Genomic DNA, 20,693 nt, shown 5'->3' with positions numbered 1-20,693 from the left:
GTGCCTACGCTTCTAATGCTACTATGGATTCCCAGGAGTATCTGAGACATCCACATTGAGCTTTCTGGAGACCCAGCACTTTCAGCAGTCAGGCAGGAGACCCTCAATTTTCTGAAGTGGTACCAGACATGTGTGTACATAGGAACTGAGCCCATCAGTGGCCCTTGGAGAGATCTAGAATCTCCAAGGACAATTCGGCTCATCCAAAGATATCTGTAGGAAGTAGAAGTGTGAGGGGACTGAGAGGAAACTTTTTCGTGGATTTGCCTTTTATTGCAAATGGACAACTCAGTCCTCACAGTACCTTCTAACCTTGGGCTCTGAACCTGATGATAAGTGGGAAGGATGGTACAAACCAGGGACCATAGTAGTGTTGTGCTAAGGAGAAAAACTGGGGCACTTTCAAAATCAATATGAAGGCAAATGGGAAGAAACATGGAAACATTAAATACCCTTTCAATTGCATAGATGTAGTCACATGGTAAAATAATGAAGAGGGAGGATTTTTAGCTCCCCCAGTATTCAGGACAAGTTTTCACCCTAATATGCTGTGATTCAGATTTGCTATGAAACTTCAGGCTGCAATAGAAAAGAAACTATTTTGTTGTATATTTCTCTCAAATTTTCTAGCTCACAGCTATGAATACCTGGAAATCCCAGCAACATCCGAAAAGCACTATGCTGTCCTCATGCTCAAAGGAACGTAAGAGAAGCTGAGTGAAGATTGTGTTGACTGGACCACAAGAGCCCCAGCACATTTAACTTCAAGACACAGTCAAATGCTTGGTCAGCTTCCCGGCATGCTGTGAGCTGTAACGAGTACTAGCTGACAGCTGTGCTTCTGGAAAGCAGGTACGGGAACAACATCTCTGCCACATGTGGTCTGGATGTTATGGTCATGCTACTTAGTCCATGACCAGTGCTCCTACCCTTCCCAGTCCCATAGGTCTGCCGTTATTTCACGCCCTGCCATTCAGAGGTGTGATAAAAGGCATTAAAGGCAAAGGGCTTTTTGTCTTATCTCATTGAATTCCCTTGTTTTGTAGGTTGCATTTCAGTTCCAAATTTTATCTGGATTCAGCTTCGTGGGGGTTTCATTGGATCTACAGAAAGAATGGAACGCTGAAAAATACAGAGAGAGGAGGCAAGAAGAAGATCAGCTCCACAGCTGTGCTTGAGCTAAAGCACCGAGCGAACGTATTCTTGGTGGTTCAGGTTTTGGGTGTTACGGAGTTCTCACATAGGACAGGCATGTTGGTTCTTTTTCTCAGTGTACACGAAGAGGATATATATTTATTTTAGAAAAACACTTAGCCAGAAGGAAGACAACATGTAGTGAAAGATAAATTATGCAGATAATGTTCTATTATGCGCACAGAGTAAAAAGTACAAGGGATATGAATTTCCCCAGGGAGTCACCTCTGAAAGGGGAGGCTGGGACAACACACAAAATAAAATGAAGAAGAAGAGGAAGGAAAAAAATGAATTGGAAGTAGTCAGTTCTGGCAGATTTTGCTGGAAGGAGAAAGAAGACTGAATGAGCAAAAGATTGTCCTGGGGGCAATTCCTTCCAAAGAAAGGGCTTTGGATTGGCTGTGTCACTTGTCCAGGTCATTCCTCCAACTCCTGAGGACAGTGTTTTGACCCTGCAGGTATTTACGGAGGGTGAGGTGAGTGACTGGAAAGTGTGAAAAGAACCAATGTAGAAAACAGTTGGCAGCGTCTCCTGCTGCAGGAAAGCCTCCAGGCTTCCCCTGTGCTCTGAGGTGGGAAATGCACTGGCTTTTTATAGTTCTGGTCTGTCCTATATGGGCCGCTGAGGTCTGACAAGATCTATTCCTGTGGGTTGTGTGGCAATGTAAGATCAGATACAGCATGCAAAGCAGCCCCTGGTCTTGCCAGAGACAAGACAAAAGGCTGCTGAGGGTGGAGTAATAATTGTATTTGAAGAGCACAGCTCAGAGAGAGTCTCAGTGGGCAGTAACACTTCATTTCATCAGGAACAGCAAAAAGATGCTTCTCTAAAGTCTCTCTCGTTTCACCCCCAGAGCTGTACCTTGTATTGCAGGTCTCTTCAAAGCTGGCGTTTTGAACCAGTCCTGTTACCATTTGCGCTGATGCTCAGCTCCACTGCAGCAGTCCTGATGTGCTCATGCTTCTCCTGCATGGTGCAGTGGGCTGAGCTGTACTCAAGTGAACAAACAGAGAAAATAAAACAGGTTGGGTTTTTTCCAGCCTTTGAGATAGGTACGGAAGGTGGTGGTCTCCTCCTGTGACAGTGCACACTGGTTTTCCTCGGTGTGCTCAGCCTCAGACTCTCTGACCTGGCGTCTGGAGTCCTTGAGGTGAGGTGCTGAAGGGACACAGCATTTCACAGGCTTCGCTGCAGCCATCGGCAGACATGTAATTGGCTCTTCCCATGGGCTGCCATCACGAGCTTCACTGTGGATAAAAAAAAAAGACAAAACAAATCCAAGTGCCAGAACCCCTGTGGCTCTACCTTCACACACATGCTTGCGGTGAGCACTGTACCACTATGCTGGGCACTGACCTCCTGCAAGCAGGCGCTGTAGGAATCACTCCCATTCCCTGTGCTCACCACGCTACAGCCCCACGTTATGAAAACAAGCTTATCAGTCTTTTGGGTTTGTGTTGACACTTGCAGGTTCAGAGGCTTTTTGTTTGTTTGCTTTCTCTATGCTCCTCAGTGCATAATTGGCCAGATACATTCCTGTTTTCTTTTCCTTACAGCTTTCTACCAGGCATTACACAACTGGAGCCTGGAATAATTTGTTGATGTTGTACAAAGAAATTGTCTCTCTTGGAGACCTGGCTGATGTGATCAAAACTCACAAATGGTATTGGACCAGACGGCTGTTGAGGCAAGTGGTTCTGTTTAATTTGGTGCAAGTCATTGCTGTTCCCTTTTCCTTGTCATGTTTTCTGCCTCCCTGGGTACGTACATATTTTTTCCTCTGTCTTTTGAGTTGCTGGCTCCTTGCCCTCGGATCTAGGATGGCATGCCTTTCACAGCGTTAGTACCACATATTTGAGGGATATGGGAGAAGAGGGTCCAACATACTGCCTGTAGCTAATATGCTGTCATGGCTTGCTTTCCTTTTCTGCAACCTCCTTTCCACAACAGATACACCTCGGAGGCCAAGCAAAGAAACAAGTCCAAGTGGCTTGCTTTCTGCTCACCCTCCCTTTCTCATTAAAGATATTTTGAGTGTTTGGATGTGGACTCTTGTTTTTCATAGCTACTGCTGGTTCCACCATCTGTGAATTTGTCTAATCCCAACAGAAGTTATTGGCCTTGACTTAAAATTATTCCCTGTTCCCTTTGTAACAGCTGCTGGCAGAGCTGCTGTTCTCCTGATGGATTTTGTTTGGTCTAAGTTTGATAGCTTACTTATGACAAAGGCCAGCAGTCTGTTAAAACCGTATCATCTCTACATTTAATACTTCTCTGCCCCCAGATTTCATTTAATCTAAGTATTAAACGTAGTTCACATTGTTGCAAAAAAAAACCAAACAGTTGCTGTTTGCAATATTAGGAGGAAAAAATAATAGGAAATAATGGATAAAAAGGCAAGTACTGAATGTCAGCATCTTTGGTTGCTGTTTATTGATACAGGATAAATTAACTGCTGTCTCATACCTTCCTCCTGAAGATTTCCCGTCTTGACAAAGTGGCATATATGACTGTGAATGTCTCTCTATCATAGTGTGCTATCTGTGGACTTACAGATTTCTCGTATCTGTGCTATTATTTACAAGTAAAATGTTTCCAGGTTTTATCCTTGCATGTATTGTGTGTATCTTTTTCTGTCATTTAGCAGTACTTCAGAAAACAGCTGGTGCCCCCAGGGTAAACCTTTAAACAGTGTCCTACTCTGACAAAATTCTGCTTTATCAGCAAACCATGTTGTGCATATTTCTCTCATTGTTTTGCAAATTGCAATTACAAAGTGCTTTTGCATTTAAACAGGATCTCCCTGACCTAAGAGTTTGTAAAATTATGTTAGAGAGGGCACGTTAACTTGATGCTCTAACCTACCCTAAATAGCTGGACTTGTTTCACTTGGGCAAATTTTGTATTTATAATGACCTACAATGTCATCAGAATACTTCAGCAGAGATGCTGCAGCTCCAGCTTACATGAATATTCTTTTGAAGGGCTAATCAGAAAAGATATACCATCAAGACTGTGTGCTTTAAACATACAGTGCTAGATAGCACTGTCCAAACTGGGCATCAACAATTACTCAATTCTGATTAATCAGATCTTATAGATTTTTGCTGCTGACCAGTTCTCCATGATCTTAATTCAGATCAAAGCTTAGGCTGGAGAGACTAATTTTATGCCAGTGTTTGAAAATCCAAAGCCTTTCTCCAGATCATATAAAATGGATGCTTATGAGGTGCCTTACTGAAAGCACTAGGATACACTTGAGAATTTCAGTTTAAGTTCCTTCTTCAAATATCTTCCCTTTAAGGCCCTTCGTGCCTTTGCTTACTCATGTGTAGCTAACAGGCTACAGAAGAACGATATCTCATTCTCATTTAAGTAGTCTTTATGCTACAGGGACCAACTGGTGGTCTCCTAAGTGTCCAAGAGATAAACTGAATAGAATATTTTGAAAATAAAACCAGCTCCATGTGCTACAGCCAGAGGAGAAGGCAATGGCAGTGTATGATGCTTGCAGCATTGAGTTGTCTCTGTCTCTTTCCACTGAGCAAGAGGCTAACCAAAATTCTTTGGTGGTCTGGAAAGGGAGGTTCAGGGACAACATCCTGTATCATGAAACAAGAAGATCCAGTGCGACCCGTCTTGTTGGGTGAAGGTATAGGAGGCTGTAGGAACTGTGTGTTGCACATAACTAAACAGAGAATCTTCATTTCCATGGGGTTTATTCAGATACTTTCATGACTGTTGAGATAAAATGTCAACCAACAGAACAGATGACTTAGAAGAAAATAAAATACGTTTTAAAGTAAAGATGCACATCAGTGATTTTCAAGGGAAATGCCTGGTGATGCATTCTACAGCAGTGTGCCAACTGTAGGCATTACTCTATAGCTTCTGCTCTGGAACAGATAAATGGTACAGGCTGAAGGAATGGGGCGGGAGTGTGTATGCCAGTGTGGCTGCATGCTGGATATCTTCTGATCTTGCCTCCTGGTCTTGCAGTCAGTATGTGAGGAATCTCCCCTTCACTGGGACTTCTGTCTGGAGAAGGCACGTATGCAGTGAAATACGTTTGTCTGTCTGCTCACATGCTGGAGCTCAATGGCTGGGGCTGTTGTTGTTTGAATCTCTTTGCCTGGCTACTTTGTACTTTTGGAAAACAAGGAGGAAAACAGCTTTAATTCTTGTGGTTTGGGTTTTTTTTGTTGTTCTTTTTTTTTTTTTTTTTTCCCTAGAGCCACTTTCCATGACCAAATTTGCAATCAGAGGCCAGCGTTTCCAGATTTCCTTTGATAACTTAGCAGAACAGTGTGGTACAAAATTTTACCTTTCCCTCCTTTTCCCTTTTAACAGACTTCAGTTTCTCATTGTATGTTAGGAGCATCTCTTATTATGATTAAAGTAACCAGGTCTTTCTGTCGGCTTTGGATGTGCACATGGGAATTCCTGAACTTCAGCTGCTCTCTTTGTGCAATTCTGCTGATGAAAAGCTAGTCATAGAAAAGGTTTGTACTTGTAAATCCATGGCACAGGGAGGATAATACTGTATTGCTTCCTGGCTGCTGTCACTGAAGTCACTGTGCTGGCACAGAGTGAGGCATGAACAGCTGCAGAAATCCAGTAATGGCCCTGCTGTTGCTTTCTGGAGGAATGAATGTGGAAGTAAGTGTCAGAAAAAGGAAATTGCCAGCAATGCTCTGTCCTGGCCACTTGCTTGTGGGAAAGGGTTGGCAGGTGACCTCTATTTCTTCCATGGAGGATGGGAGTATATTTTTTTTCCCTATCTGCTAATTCTCTGCTCAGACAAAACTGCCATAAAATACTTTCACACATGATTATTGACCTCACTCCCAGTTCAGGTCTGGCCTTTATCCCACTCCATGGTCCTGTGAAGGCTGATAATTTTGAGGACCTTCTGCAGTAGCTACACTGAGAAACCATTTCTGCTCCTTTTGCTAGGGAGAAAAGGCTGTCCTTCCTGAATCCAGGACACTAGGGAGGAACCATCCCACCTGGCCCTGATGATGCTCTGTATCCACTGTGCAGCTAAGTGCATGTGCTGATGTTCATATCATGTAGAGGAGTTAGGAACGTAAGAGACAGGGATGATACGTGACCTGAGAAACAGTATATACATGTGTGAGTGAATATGCCATTGTACGGGCTCCCTGTGTGGGGCACTGAATCTCTGGTAAGCTTCTGTTAGCAAAATGGTCTTCAAAGATCAGTTAACAACTAGCACATTATGACAGGCATCACGGAGAGGCTGAAGGTGACTGTCCGTCACCAGCTGCTCTGAGTGCAGATCTCTAGCATGGCAGAAAGCTGGGGCAGGAGGGATAACGCTTGCACAGTGCCTGGTGGCCGCTGGAAGCACTGCTTTTTCCAAGCTCTGTCTTCACACCTTTACAATCCAAGTAAAGTGGAGAAATAAATCACTGTGCACAGTTGTCTTTTCGCCCTCCAAGTGCCAGCCAAAGAGTTTAAATATAGCTAAACCACCCTATTTCCTCAGCACAAACCCTCAAGTCCTCAAAATAAATGGCTAGGTCCTGGTATCGCAGGAGTGATTTATAAACCAATTATACTGGGAATTTTATTCTCTGTTGTTGCTCTGATAGATTATGGGTCAATTTGGTGTTTTACTCATGTAGGAACACATTCGGCCATAAAATGTCTGAACTTGGCGTGTTGGGATCCGTTCTGTCCATCTTGTGAAACATGTCCGGTTTGTGGAAAGACTTTTGAGAATTGTTTTTTATAGGGGTTTGTCTCTGTTTGCTTCTGAGGGCATTAGCAAGAATGCAGAGAGTTCCTTTCCAGTAAAATAAATCTTCAGTCTTCTGTTTTCTCATCGGACTTGAAACATGTAGATGATGTTCATGGTGCAGCTGAATCTGTAGATTATTAGCTATTGAGGAATGGATATCTTGGATCCTTCAGAGTAACTTGACAGCATCAGTAATGGGTCTTCAGCAGGGGCCATAAGCAGGTATCTGGTGAAGAACAAGACCAGGGTAGCATGTTTAATCTTCCTCCAAAACCTTTTCTACTCTCTGAGTATATTCAGCTCAGGATTTCTCAAGACTGATGTGATTCTCAGTAAACCACACTGGGTTCTTCTTGCAGCAGTTTGTCCAACCTGTCCTTGAACATCAACAATTCTAGCACCAGTCTGAAGAAGGCACTTTGGTTTTTAGAGAGAAACCTGTTATCCTCTACAATGGTGCAAACCCACAGTTACTCTAAGCCTTTAGCTGCGTCATTTTTTATTGGTGAAATCTGAATTAGGAAGAGAATTTGACCAAGACAGTTAATGAGAATTAAAGAGGAAATTCAGGGGAACCAGTTTTATCATTATGCCTTTAAAGTCTTGCATGACTTTAGCAATGCAAATTGATTAGTGCATTTAAATTCTCTTGCTAATACAGACTTTTCCACTCCTGCATGTTGTTTATGTCAATACAAGCCAGAAAGGGAATCAAGCCCAAGGGTATCATCCTTGAATCTGCTCTTCCTCCTTCTTTGCAACTTAGAATAACAATGTCGCAGTCCTGAATAGCATTATATTTTTCTACTCCTACAAGCTACAGTCATCTTCTCTAGCTACAGGGAGATTGAAGCTAAAAGAGAAACAAAATGCAATCAGTCACATTTCTACAGTGGTGATGCAAGACCCCAGGCAGGTGGTATTCTCATGCCCAGCCTCTTTCATTTCCTGGATGTGGCTCTTGGCATCCTGGACTTGTTTGCGTTAAGATGCATACATTGAGTAAGTCTTTTCCTCAGAATGCCTGACTCTCCTTGTTGCTTCTCTCCCCGCATTTTGATTATCTAACATATGAATACAACAAGCACTGCAGTAATTAAGACATCATAGCATTCACAAACTATTACAGAGCAATTCCAGCGTTGGTGGAATGGAGTAGTCAGAAAGAATAAAATAAGCAATGCTACTTGTGTGAGCTGAAGATGACTAAAGTCAGTATACTCATGTAACAGATAAACACCAAGAAAATTCAGTGTGTGTACAAGTTGGACTTGGGGAACTTTTTTAGCTTTGTTCTCATTTTAGGTGAAATAGCACCACAGGTAAGAAGGGTGCATTGAACTCATTTACAGACATGAATGCCCTTCATGGTGTATTTCTCTGAAGATAATCTTTATTATATTTGGCTTCACTCAGCTGGGTGAGAAGTTCTCTAATATTTGCCTGCCTGTTATTGTATTGCCGTTTACTAGTTATAATGAGCATTTAGTGTTTTTGAATTATTTGCTGCTTCATTGAAAACACAACAGTCATTGGACACCATTAAGGGATTCTTTATCAATCAACTAAATAATAAAAACAATCAGCGAGCATGTATAAACAATGAGATTTTTCTGGCCTGGCAGATAGCTGGGAATGTGAGCAAATCATCCCCACTAGCCATCATAGTCATGCTAACAAAAGCTTTGAGGCACATGCAAAAATGCAGATAGTCAAATGTTCTTGGGTTGTGTCTCTGGAGAAATATTATAGTTGGGCTTGGAGAAGAGCTTTCTGGTGATGTAAACTGCATGTCCTTTATGGATGGTTGCTCATAACATGCAGAGTGTCGAGTTTTAGTGTAGAAAACCCCATTCGGTATTTTCTCCCTGGTAGTAAGTTTCCTTCCAGCTGAAATATTTCAGCTACTTGGATGAAAACTGTGTTTCAGACTAAATAGATGGCTTCATATTTTCACTAAATATTTTTTAACGATGTGGAATAGGCGTGACAGAGGCCACAGAAAGAAGAACAAGTTACAGAGGGAAGATGAGTGGGTGACCTCCCAGGATGTCAGCTTCTCCCCGAGAAGCCCCAGGACACCCTTTTCTTTGTTTCTACAGAACAGATGCAAAGAAGCCAACCTTTTTTTTTTTTTTTTTTTCCTGAGGGCAAATCGCTTCCAAGTACATCTGGATGAGCATGAAGAATGAGAATATGAATACAGACAATTATGATGGAGTAGAGGGCTTGTAAATTTATACCCAAACTTACCCCCTGGTAACTCATTCATCTGGGTGTCTTGACGGGATGCATGTGAAATAGTGGGACAATAAAAGCTTTTGTTATGCTGAAAGATGTTAATAGTGGCCTCAGGGTGAGCTGGGTTTCCAAGACAATCACAGATAACACAGATAACACAGTGGAAATTCAGGAGGCTCCGGAGAATGAACACTCAAGCATTTCTTTTGTAAAATAAAGAGACGTGGGCTATCTCCAGTGGGGGTTGTCTAAAGGTATAGATTTTACAGGATCTTATTTTTATGGAAAAGTACTTCATGGGAGAGTGGGGTATCTGAATTGCTGGTTACACATATGGAAATATCCAGAAAATATGATTATAGATGACTGTGCCTCAGCAGGTTTAGGTCTAGCGACAGGTCCGAGGGTCATGCCCTCTGCGCTGCCAGCAAAAGGAGACACTCGACAAAGAAATATCGTGTGTAACAGCTTTGGCAGCCTTTGGGTGGTTAGAGATGTTTCAAAAAAGCTTTTAGTCTTTCAGAAAGGGAGGTTATAATGCAGATCTGTCCTCTCCAAGTAACAAGGAACAGCAAGGTATGCAGTGAAGCTCCTTTTCCATCCCCTTTCTGTCTCTTTTCACTGTTATCCCTACACAACCTGCTGCCTCACAGGGAAGACACCATTGTGATCTCAGGACTTACTGGGAGTGTAAGTTCATAGGGCTGTGGATGTTATTTTACAGTTCCTGTGTCTAAATTTGGACCAGCTTGATCCTGTCTGAAAATCGCGTCCTTTTGTGAAAAGACTCAAGAATAAACAACTAGATTAGATCCGCTTCTATGTACACAGGCAAATGTGCAAAGATGTTTTGAGTGTATTTCACCTAGTTTAAATGTAACTGCCTAAAAATTGTTTCTAGTCGAAACAAGTGTACAGATTTGCTCTGTTGTTAGTAGGAATAGAACGACATGTTCAGAAACGGTCCCATCTCTCTTGGACAGCCATTTTAGGATGAGACAAATGGTCTTTGGGAGGTGTTTCTGTCGCCAGTGACTACAATAGAAACCAAGACACCTTGCAGGTCAGCTGCCTAAGCTCAGTTGAGAAGAATCCTATCCAGAGTTCAACAGCACTGCCAGGTTTGCTCCATGTACCCCTGTATGCTACAAGCTAAAAAACCTTTCCAGAGCCTACACCACAGCTGTAAATCACAAATCCCACAACTATTCTCTGCCAGAGGACGAAAGCAAGGATATCCTGAGGCTATATGCATGGAGGATCCTAGGAAGTGCTTACTTGTACCTCAGTTTGGACATGTGACTAGTGGCAAAAGGACAGGTGAGTAAGCAAGAAACTTGAACTTTCTACAGCAGTGGTAGCTGTTATGGCTAAGACCCATTGAAGTGATAAGCCTAACTGGCAACGACATATCAGAAACTTGAAAAGGAAAAACACACTCTAGAAATGCCAGTCCCAAAAGTTGTGCAAGTGACTCAACAAATGTGGAACAGTGCACCACATTTAGGTCTTGGCATCCATAATATAAGTAGACCTGTTTATTTATTTTACCTTTCACATTCTTCTTGCACTTCTGTCCTCAAAAGAGATAGCTTAGATCAAGTCACTTAAGTCCATGCTGAAATAAGATGTCCTTTTGTGATTAATACCTATGAAAACTCAGAGTGACATGGTAATATAACCGTAAAGGTTTGGGTTCCTTCAGGGAAATCCAGTTGCACTCACTTCGTTGTCAGAATAATGAGGTCTCTGTTTTGTGGTCATAGAGTGAATGCGTTTGATGCAGGTAGAACAATTTTTAAGTCACACAGACATCTTTGGAAGGAGACGAGAAGTAAAACTTTTTTAAAATTGCTGGGTTTTATGTACCCACATGACACACTGTTATGGATTAAGTGTCTGTAAAATGTTGATTTTCTGTAATCTCATACTATGTTTGAGAGATAGGAAACCATTCCATGGTACAACCCTGAATCTCTTGTTCCTTTATAATTATGCTGGATAGTGCACGCAATTTTCTGTCACATAGGTTCAGACAACAGTTGAGTGCATATGTTCTTTGAATTGTTGATCCCATTGGGGTTAATAGGTACATAATTAGTAATGTCTAACTTCAAGTGTTTGGCTTTTAGGTATTCGGTGATTGTTTGATTATGTCTGATGAATATGGACAGATGCAAATAACATTTGTAATGATATTATCAGAAATCTTCTAGCCAATATAGGGGGCAAAGAAAGCTTCCACCTTCCTTATAGTTTCATTTTTTGTCTGTACTGAGAGTGCCAGATACATTGTATTGACTGATTCCTGACGCTGGGTTGCTGGGACTGTCTGTTGCTGCTTTGGAAGAGCATATATTCACATTTTTGGACAGGCAGTGATGAGGCTGGATAAACAGAAATGTTCTGAGGGTTGATGTTTCAGACCAGGTGAAGGATTTCAGGAAATTCACTAAATGTTCCTTGTGCTTCAGTTCACCCAGAGGGAAAACTTAAGCAAAAAGTAGTAGTCACACTGAGAAACAGATGCCAGCCTTTGGAGCAGGGCAGGCAAAGGACAACAAATACAAGATGATGCAAATTAGCATCTAATGGGTATTGGACAGTTGCTTTCAGGATGGTCAAGTGTGCAGTGTTTCTAAAGTAGTGCTCAGTCACGAGTTGTCTCTTCCCATTACTGAGCAAAGTGAACATTAGTGCTGCCGTGTTCTGCCACCCAAGGAAAGAGATGTGATAATATTCACCCATCTCAAACAACAAACATGAGATGCATTGCAAAAATCAGTGAGGCCGAGTCAGATCGCTGAATGTGCAGCAAGCACGCACCCACAGTGAAGTGCTGTTGTATCCCCCTGTTGGAGCTGAGGAAAAGTAGGTCCCTGTGGCAAAACTGGGGGCTGTTTAGTTCATTTCCACCCTGACCCCCGACTTCTTCCTTCCCTGAGCGCTTGCCATCAGACCTGAAGCTATGATGACTTTCCACTGGAGTTAGGAGGGAAATAAACCTCATCACAGGCACTAAGAGAAGCATGGTAGGAACGGCAGAAGGAAGGGAGAAGGGGTAAGATGTGTGGAGCCTACTCGGGAGAGACTGGTGCATAAGAAGAAACTGCAAATGTAAGATTATACTGGAAAGAACAGTGGTGAGATTGATCTCACCTCACTTCAGGTATCTAATCATCTGACCTGATTTGGATTTTTACTTTAGGATAAGACTAATCATAATCTAAAAATATCCCTTTCTCTCTGCTGCCTATAGTCAGTGCCTAGCGCAGATGAAGTTGTCTGAACTGTAGCTGTGTCTGGCGAGCTGGAGCTGGCCCCATATGAGTGAGAGTAAATTTCCCGATGCAGATTTCCCAGTTTGAGCATTTGGGTATTGCTTCCTCTTTCAGTGCAATCTGCCTGTATAGCCATTTCTACACTCCCAGCAGACTAATTATTACAAAAATTCTCTGTCATTGCTTTGCAACGGTCCATAGCTTAATTAATTTAAAAATGCAAATTAATGCTTAATTGCAGTTGAATCAGAACCATCTTCTTCTTCCCCCCTCCCCCCCCAGCCCTCTCTCTCTTTTATTTTTTTCCTCTGCTGGGAAAAGAAAGATACAGCAGACATTAAATGCTGATGGTGAAAATCAATCTTTCAGGTTTGAGGTAATTTTGAATTAGGTCCCGGTGCCAGGGATAGTGACATCATCAGCGTTGCTCAATTGATCCATGGTTTGAGGAGAAACAGCTTGGACCTGATCCTCCCTTTGTCCTTACAGAGACGCTTAAATGCTGCAGTCTTCAGGTCTGTTCACTGGGAAACTCTCATACTCAAATGATTTCAAATGTTAGGAAGCGGCATTCAGGAAGAACATAAGCAAATACGTGAGCTAGAACACATCCCCTTGTACTGCCATGGTCTTTAAGCATTCAGCTAGAGCTCTGTCTTGCAGTCATGTGTGGGTGATGTGCCCAGGTGGTTATGAAGAAACAGCTGAAGGGGTGTTACCTCTTTAGCATCTGTAATTAGCTGGTTAACACTAGTTAAGCTGTTAGTACTTTCAGACTGTAACCCAGTCAAGATTGTTTCATCATCTCATGGTCCCCATCTATCTTTACCTGCTGATATTAACTTTTTCTGTGCGACAGTAATTCCTTTGAGGAAGAGGCTATGCTATAGCTACATATTTGAAGGGGACATGAACAACATCTAGCCCCATGATTTGTGGTCTTTAGCTGCAGGATCAGATAGATAGTGGTAATAACCATTTGTAGTCAAGTCTTGTTGCTTTGTTATGCCAGCATTGCACTGTAACATCAACACTGAGATTGAATGCTCAGGAGTGGGACTCTTTTGCATTTAGAGAGCCACTGATGGGCTCAAAGTTAGTATTGGGACTGCTTCCCTCCATGGACAGCGTATGGCGTGAGGGTCTGGTAATCCAAACTGTGCACCACACTTTTGCCCATAGATCTCCTCATTGTGTAGCTGAGTTAGGTACTCAGAGAAGATAACCTGAAACAGAAGTCCTCTGTGCTTCAGGGTTAAGGATAACAGACCCTCTTAGGGGTTCAACCTCAGCTCAGATATTGATGATAGTCTTCATGCTAAATGACATCTGGCTGAGAAAAACACAGCAAATTACAGGAATCACCCCAGAGAGCAGCTGTTGGCAGCTCTGTACTCTATACACAGGACTACATTTGTGTTCACAAAGCATTTTTCCTATTTTGCAAATTGATGCAGAGATGAAATTTCATGAGTGTTTGTTGACACTTGCATACAGCAGACCGATTTCTAAATGGGCTCTGTATAGATGATTAAAATTCAAACTCCAGTTCCCACTGTCTCCATTGGTCTTGTACAATTCCATGACATTTGCTGGGCTGATATGCAATGGGAGGTGAACGTGGTTCTTTGGAGCTGTGAACCCCCTTGTTGGCGCAAAGCCGCTGCTCACAGACACACACATCTCTCCTCCCAGATCCCAGACCAGCACAGCGGACTGTCTTTTCAATTAGGATTCAAACATCACAATGATAGAGTCCTCCTAATCTTTCTACAAAGGTTCGTCTGGTTAATCAAACTGTAATGCCTCAGGCTCTGGGTACTTTTGCTTACCATCAGCTTAGTGCCAGATCTCCTGGGACACCTCCATGGTTCAGGATGTGCAGCGTGCTTCCAATCTGTGTGGGCCAATCGCATTTAAAGAGGGAGGAAGGGGCAAAGAGGAACAAGAAAGAGGTTTTCTGTCTTGTATTTGCCCTGAGAGGGTTTCTTTGTCTACCCTGGGTTACCCAGGGGTTGTAGCTAGATGTCAGCTGCGCCAGCCCAAGGTTTGCTGGCTTCCTGTTTCCTGGGAGTGTGGCAGCCCATGTTGACAAAACCAGTTGTCTATAGTGGAGTTATGTTTTAGTGGTTGCTGGGGGAGAAGAGAAGTCACTGTTGAAAAACCTGGGTCTCTCTAAAAACAGGCTGAGGTTTTTTGTAAACTAAGCAAGAATCTTTCTGAGGTTTTTATGTGTTTGTCCATTAAAGCCCTCAGGAGCATTGTGACAACTGGAGTCACCAGCACACGGTGAAGGCATGCCTTGGGAATTTTCCCAGACACTCCTCTGGCCTCATGTCCAGATGGAAGGTGACAAAGGAGCTGTTATCCAGGCTGCAGAAGTCCTAATGGCCAGTCATACTTCTTGTACTAGAGATTTGCATTATCAGTGATGCTTTTGTAGGAGCCTTCATAGCTACATATGGCAGTCTTAATTTTGGATGCATATCTAAGGCCAAATCCTGATCTTGGTGGCACCAGTGTAAAACTGAAATTTATTGTTACATTCACTCAAAAGTAAGCTCTAGGCTTACTTTGGGAACAGAATCTGACCAAACATCCCCTTCTGGATGAAGGGAGAATTGTACCCTTCGCAGCAGCAGGGTATAAGAAAGAAAACCTTGTATCCCACTAGAGATCCCACAATGTATGGTGCAGAGGGCTGCAGGTCTGCGTGTGTTTTCACATGTGCTTGTGCTTGCACTTGTGAGAGACAGTCTGTCTCCATGAGCCACAGCAGCTCCTCACTACATGCACAGCTCTGTCTCTTCACTCTGGGTAGGTAGCTGTGCCTGTAGCGTGTGTGTGCCGCTGGGTGTGGGTCATAATCAGTGTGCACCGAATCATCCCTTGAGCATAAAAACATATGTCCCTTATGCCTCAGAGTCTGCCTGGGGGAGAAAGCATGAAACTGAATCTTCTTTGTGGGTACGTGTCAAAAATCCCATATATATATATATATATATACACACACACGTGTGTGTGTGCATAAACACACACACACATATATATGTATGGTTTTTTTCTATATGTCTGTGTGTTTATGCACACACACACATATATATGTGTGTATTTTTGTGCTTTCATATTATTTGAGGGTGTCTTTTCTGTGATTCTGTGCTAGTAGGCACAAAAGCAGTACTGAAGATTAATTCCATTTAATTGTAGCGATAAAGAACATTGCAGTCACAAGAGGTTTGCCATCGATGTTGGAGGACATTAAGTATTTGGGGTTTTTTTCAGTTGCAAGATAATAATGTTCTGGTGTAAATGTTTTATAATTATCTCATGAATTATTCACAGTTAACTTGATAACCCAGCGTTTTATGGGATATGGTCTCTAGAGTGCAAGGAGGGGAGGGAAAATTTAAAAATAAATAAATGTGAAGACAGGACCCAGCTGCAACAATGAGAAAGCACAGAGGCCTCTGATTTATTTTCTGTCTGCACTGAAGGGTGGTTTCATTCTTTCATTTATATTTTTGTGGTGATGAGCCACAGAACATAAGTGGATGAGGTTATTTTATATATATGTATATAAGGAAAAGAAAAACTGGGAAAGAAATCAAACTCCCTTCACTGTTTTTTAATCTGAAAGTGGTGCTTGAATTATTTCACGTATTGTTGCAGAGCTCAGAGGTTCTATTATTGTTGATACTGTTTGCATCTGGTGAAGCATCAACAGATATTTCTGGACCTTTTTTCTCTCTTTCCCTTTCCTTCTCTTTCCCCTTCTCTTCCTTCTTTCATCCTTATTCTAATGCAAGTTCTTTATTCACTTTTCTTCTTTTTCCTTTCATTTTCAGTTCCTCTAGGCTTGTCTTTTTCTCCCTGCTTCTCTCTGATTCTTTCATCACTTCTCATCTTTCAATGTTTTCTTCTGTCTGTAACTCCTTCTTTGTTTTCTCCATTGCTAACAGGATCTTGATATCTGCTGAAGCCCATGGGTCTTAACCCAAATCAGCTGAAGAAAATCAGACCCAAGAAGAGTTCCTGCAATTTAACAAAATGTGGTGACAGCTTCTGGAAGAAGTGTTGAAATTCACACCTGCACATCCAGCCTGAATGCCCATCAGGTCTAGATAACCAAAATATACTAGAAAGAAATGTAATAACTTCATTGTCGTACCCCAGAGATCAATGGCACAAAATACCCAGTGAGGGACTGGAGAAGTCTCCCAGCTTGCCTGGTATCTATGAATCCAAATGGAAAAGAGAATGTGGCAAAGACACTCGATCCTACTGTGAGCAAAGGCTGCCCTCGTACCCAGGGAAGCAACTAATAGTTAGCACACGACTGAGAGCTCTGGGGAGCTGTGCAGGAGCGATGTCTCCTGCAGGGAAGACAAAAGCTTAGTGCAGACTCCAAGTTCTTCTCAGTACGGGCAGTGGGAAGGGAACAGCGTAATGTCTGGAATTACCTGTCATTCCTAGCTGGCATCCAGGCTCTTAGCTGTGGTGAGGTTTGTTGCACTGGGGTTTCCATAAAGAGTGTTCATCAATCAGGAATGCAGGTACTTTTTCAAAGAAACTCTGGGCGTCTGCAGAGCTTGATGGATATGCTTGTAAATTTGAAAGTGGCAGTTTGGAGGGCAATTTGGAGGGTAGCTGGCAAGACATGAGCCATTGTGGAAAAATGAATTCACAGGCAGGACTTCTTTGAGAATGAATTTGAGAATGAAAGTGATTCCACCAACCTGCTTCATTCGTTTATTTAAATTTATGCTATAAAATGAACAGCAGAGGAAAGCCAAAACTTGCACTGATGATTTTTCTTCTTTGTTCCTTACCTTCTTTTATTTATTGAGCTGCTCTGGATACACCTTTCAAAAGACTTTTTTTTTTTTTTTTTTGATTCACTGTTTATTATATCTTCATCAGCCTTGAAATGGGAGCTGCAGGCAGCTTGATAAATGGATCAAAAAGCTGCTTCTGCCAGAATCAAACTAACAAACCCCCTCAATATCCATAACCCCTTTTGTTTTAACATTTCTAAAACAAGCATGATTTCCCTCAGAGCAACACTGAAGAGTGATGCCCCGGTATCCATAAGTGTTTCAGCAAAGGGATTTCTTTATTCAGTTATGTCCAGGGCAGAAGTTTGTCACTGGGTCATGAACAGGACTCAGCCTGCAGCACGGGAGAGCAAGGGTAGCTGGGGTATGGTAGAGAGAGTCCTTGGAAGGCTGAACAAATCCTGACTCTAAAATGTGCTGGGCAGGTTGATGCAGTAAATGAGCCAACATGTATGAAATTGGGTCTTGCTCACAGAAACTAACAGCTGTCTTTCTTCCATACAGCTGTTTTTTTTTGTCTAGATGCTTTCTAAACTCTCCCTTTTCTTCCAATCCGTCTTTAAATATGGACAGCTAAATATAGCCCAGGTTCAAACCTTTTGTCTTCAGCACACTTACTGAGTTCCACAGTTGGTGCAGCCTGGCAGTAAACCAGGGCTTTAGCTACTGTGATTTATTGATAGAGGTAAGTGGTTCAGCCCCATCTGTGATAGTACAAAATGTTCAGAAGAAAATAAATACCCCATAAGAAAGTGGTAATGGACCATCAGATGCAGAGCTCCCAAACAGCCAGGCGAAGACATCACATTTCCTACTGTAGTAGATAGCACAGGTGTTGCAGCAAAGTGGGGGCTGGCGGGGCAGGCATGGGAGGTGGGGGACAAGTTCGGACAACCCAACACCCACCCCCCCTCCAACAAAACAAAACCTAAAACAAATAAAAAAGGCATGGTATGACTTGTGAGAGGGAGTAGCAAAGCTCTAGTGGTGGATCCCGAGGGCAAAATGACAGAGGTTTGTGTTCCTGTCCTCATTAACCTTGTTTCACCTCTGCATGCAAAATTGGTTAATATGCAAAACAGAAGATGCGAATCTTGGCCTGAGCTCATTGGTATGTAATTTGCCAGTATGGGTCATGCTGAGAACAGTGCATCCTACTCTCCTAACACCGTTTCCAGAATGCAGCAAGTTGGCAGCACCCAAGGGCTGCCGCAAGGATGCCTGATGGGCTCTGCCAAAGCCAACAGTCTTCTCGTCGCTGTTCCTACCCACTGCTTGCCTGGTTTCCAACCATCTGTGTCATCAGTGGGCTGCCAGGGTCCTGGGCTGGTTACAGTCACATCTTCCAAGTAATGATTCCAGTGCCATGGTCATGCTGTGGGTTTGTTTCTGAATTATGGAGAGCCAGTATTACTGAGTTATTACAGTGAACTGCTCCTGTCTGTTGGTTTTTTTTTTTTCTCCCATCTTTTCCAGTCTGTCTTAAGAACTGTCTGCCTTCAGAAAGAATTTTGCTGTTCTTTGGGGCAGGAGGTGAATATGAGTGGAGAAGGATGGAGAGCTGGAGGCTGCCTTTCTCTTGCTGGAAAGACACAGCATGCACAAAGCCATGCAGGCAGGAATACTAATTGGAATAAGAGGTAAGAGATCAGAAGGTACCTTGACCCTTGTGGCTCTCTGGTTGTTTAGAACGCATAATTGGAGTTTGTTTAACACCAAAGGATAACTGATCATTCACAGGAAAGAAGCCAGTGGTGGGGATCAATTTTTCTATTGCTGTGCTAGAAAAATAGCAGAAAAGGGATGGTTCTTTACCTTTTACAGCAAAGCAGAAGAAATATATGCTTAAGACTGATGGTAGAAAGAGCTGACAGAGGGTTTGTTGGGTGCTGGCTGTCATTTCAGTCTTGAGCTTCAGTGAATGCCTGTGGATGATGCGTATCCTGCACTTCAGCTGTGGCCTGACTGGAGGCAGGGCAGAGGCCAGCTCTACAATCCTTGAACTAGAAAGAAAAATTAAGTCACCTTGAAGGTGAAATAAGGAATATCCAGGCCACAGACTGATGTGTGGAATAGTAATCTGGGGAGATCACAACTAAGCACTTCAATCTCCATTTTCTGTGTAGGCCATACTGATGCATACTTTTTGTATAGACATAAGAGTTACCAAGAGCTGACTTCACTTGATAGAGCCAGAGCTTGGTTTGCACTTCACCTGTGGGATCCTGTAGTAAAAGCACAGATTCTTTTTTGGGGGGGAACAAATTTGTTTTATCAAAATGTTTAGCTGAAGGGTTTTGTTTCCCATCAAATACTTGTTGAGCCTTGCTTGAAGGGTCTCACAGAAGGAGTAGAAGAAGTGACTCTTCGTATGGGATTCAGTGTAGAAAGTCTTAATTATAGGCTTTGGCAAGGAACATGGTTCTGAATTAGGTATATCTGGACTTGTGTTGGTTGTGCATCAATATTCTGATCTCTCATCCAGAGGGTGCAATCTGTATACAATTATAATGCCACTCCCCTGTAAAACAAAACTAAAAGGCTGAGAATTGCCTGAAACAAGAGTATTTTTCAGGTCAGCTTGGACGAGCAGGCCAAGCCTGACTTGCCAGCTGTGTGATGCCACCGCACATGTCTGCTCTGACCTAAGGACCATTCTGGGTTTCTGTGAGCCTGCGCTGTGCTGACCGAACAGCACATGCATCTCTCTTGCTGAGATTATCCAGCGACAGCCCTCTGGACACTTTTGAGCAGGGAAAAAAAGAAAGGAAAACAAGAAGAATCTCTGAATCATGAATCAACACCGAGGGAGCTGGAGCAGGTTGTCTCTTGGGGCATGGCGTGCACCACACAGGCGGGCTTGTAGTCCAAGGCTGCTGGAAGTCACAGGGCACGCCATTGCCTCCTCCCCACGCAGGTTTTCATGGCACAAGGCTGACCTCCAGTGGGCACTGACTAGTGTCGTTGGCCTGTAAATCTGCAGAAGATGAGTACAAATGCTCTTTAAAGGCCACATACTCAGATTTCAGGGTAGATATTTGCTCCTTGCCCCCTTCAGGCCCTTCTGGCCTATAAACCAAACCTTAGGAGCAGCCTCCTACTGAGCTGGTAAATGCAATGTGGTTGCACTGAGACAGACCATTCTGAATCTGTCCTCACCAAGCAGGGAGGAAATATCCTAACTGTGGCCTCTGTCCCTACAGAGCCAAGTGGTGAGCAAGAAAGGGGCAGCAAGGAAAGGGAAGAGCCTGAAGCTTTTGGGGCAGAATGAGTTTCATTCTGAATGAGGCTGTATCCCTCACAAAGTCCAGGACTAAGGACAGGACTGCAGTGCCATCTCCTCACAGCTGTGTAGTTTTATCTCATTCCCCCTA

General features: G+C 42.9%; 1 long non-coding RNA gene across 8 annotated transcripts in view; it reads left to right on the top strand.

Moving 5' to 3' along the window:
- The window catches only part of LOC308068585, a 169,190-nt gene that overhangs the window by 139,658 nt on the left and 8,839 nt on the right, over positions 1–20,693 (top strand). For 4 of the 8 annotated variants that reach the window (XR_013930012.1, XR_013930017.1, XR_013930018.1 and 1 more), the window contains exon 3: positions 631–18,959. This is a non-coding gene — a long non-coding RNA (uncharacterized lncRNA). The remainder of the gene's footprint in view (positions 1–630; positions 18,960–20,693) is intronic. The other 4 variants (XR_013930013.1, XR_013930014.1, XR_013930015.1 and 1 more) reach the window with 4 other exon arrangements.

This window comes from Falco punctatus (assembly GCF_963210335.1).
Source record: "Falco punctatus genome assembly, chromosome: 8".
In the NCBI taxonomy this organism is placed as follows: domain Eukaryota; kingdom Metazoa; phylum Chordata; class Aves; order Falconiformes; family Falconidae; genus Falco; species Falco punctatus.
Note: the sequence above shows the minus strand (reverse complement) of the source record. Positions and strands in the feature narration are given on the sequence as shown.